Source organism: Trachymyrmex cornetzi, unplaced genomic scaffold, assembly GCF_001594075.2.
Source record: "Trachymyrmex cornetzi isolate Tcor2-1 unplaced genomic scaffold, Tcor1.1 scaffold1002, whole genome shotgun sequence".
NCBI classification, from domain to species: Eukaryota; Metazoa; Arthropoda; class Insecta; order Hymenoptera; family Formicidae; genus Trachymyrmex; species Trachymyrmex cornetzi.
In genome coordinates, this window is record NW_017295547.1 from 182,081 (window position 1) to 184,311 (window position 2,231).

Here is a 2,231-nt window from a genome sequence, read left to right on the forward strand (position 1 = left end):
AAGATTTTCATCCCGCTAGCAATCCAACAGAAAAACAAGCATTGTGTGGCGCAGGCTTTAGATTCAATTAATAAAGGACACCGCACTAATCCTATATGAAATTGGGTCTCGGTAAAATCAAATGGTTTTTGATTTCTCTCACTTTTCTCATATGTTATAGCCTATGACGTAATCTGCCAAACAAAACATATAAGTCCGTATAACAAATCAAACTAACCAAGACTCCTTATAAATCAAAGAATTGGAAAGAATACGGGCGTTAGGAGTCATGCGCAGAAGACGTCGCGCAAATAATACACTTATGAAGCTTGAAACTTCTTTATTTAACAAACCTTATTTTCGGGATAATTAATTATATTCTTAAAGTTTTTTGATAAATTAGTTTCTATATTTTTGAATTCGACATTTTTAACATTTTCCTTCTTTTTCATTTTCCTTTTCTTTCTTTTTGTTTAATTCTGGCATTTAAATTCTCGATGTAGGGAAGCTCACCATGACAGGATAACTTTTACATTATATATGTTAGTTTGTGTTTGCTCTGAGGAAAATGAGCCGAAACATGTAAGCGCGTTTGTTGAATAAAGAAGTTTCAAGCTTCATAAGTGTATTATTTGCGTGACGTCTTCTGCGCCTGAATCAAAACGTATAAATATAACGCAAAAAAATGTACAGTTTTCGTGTTTGATTCACCTAAAGTTGATGCCATTTCACCATAAAATAACTTTTAAACGGCTGACCTAAAATGGATAAAATTATAGTGTTTTGAAAAGGTCTCAACAAGGACTATAAAAAAATGAAAGAAACTTTAACTTTAATAACTTTAAATTTAATTTCCTTTATTTTGTTAAAAAAAATCGAGTAACAAATGTTGCTTTTAAATGAAGTCATGCAAAATACATTTTCTCATTAATATTCACAAAGAAAATCATAAAAAGAAGAAATTTGAGCGATTTTCGACTAAAAATGGATTTTTTCATCATTTTACTCTATTCCAATCGCTTTTAATTTGATTGTTTTCTCATTCAACGATCAATTTTACATGGAAATACATAATTTTATAGAAATATATAATTTTCAGACCATCGTAAAATTGCATCTTGCGTCGCAGACGAAGTAACCTCCTCTAAACTTCGAACGTGCACAAAAACCGCAAACGATTTGATATCGCCAAATTAAACGCACGCTGATACTAGATTTCATCTCTACTTTCACGGAAAATTTGAGTTTTTCATGTGTGACAAATGCTGTCGCACGGTGTTATATATACTGGGTGTTTCAGACCACCGGTACACCTCTTTCATTTTCGCAGGATAAGATCCAATCGTAAATGTGTTCAGACAAAAGTTGTGGAGTTTCAAAAGATCTATTTACTGATCTTACTAGTTTGACCTTAGGTGGCGTTGTCAAGGTCAGGTCAGGTCAAGGTCAACATGAATTTTTTGAATGAAACCCACCCATTTTTCATTGCATATTCTGGTAGCTTACTTCGAGACCTTTTCAAAACACTATAATAAAGTTATTTTTCGTTGAGTACTTTTCGAGTTATAGGGTTCGAAAGTTACAGTACCACAGGCATTAGCATTACGCAAGGTGTCCGATCGACGGTTAAAACCACTTGAATGTTGTTCAGGATAATTCCTGAATAACATTTGTCAAGATCAAAGTCATTTAAGATTATACTTCTTATTTTCATTTTTACGTAAAAATGAATTCTTAGTGCAAAAATGAAAATAAGAGATACAACCTTCAATAGCTTTAATCTAGACAATGATCCTGAACAACATTCAAAAGGTTTTAGCCGTCGATCGGACACCTTGCGTAATGCTAATGCCTATGGTACTGTAACTTTCGAGCCCTATAATTCGAAAAGTACTCAATGAAAAATAACTTCATTATAATGTTTTGAAAGGCTCTTGAGAACAGCTATTAGTTACTGGAATAAAAAGTTGGGTGTTTTATTAAAGAAAATCGATGTGACCTTGACCTGACCTTGGCGACACCACCTAAGGTCAAACTAATAAGATCAGTAAATAGATCTTTTTAAACTCTACAATTTTTGTCTGAACAAGAGTTTTAAGAGTTTTATTGGACCTTATCCTGCGAAGACAAAAGGGGTGTACGGGTAGTCTAAAACACCCAGTGTATATATGATATTGCTTTCAGCTGCCTATCAGTGGACTCTATTAATGGACGTTACATATATATATATATATATATATATACACACATAT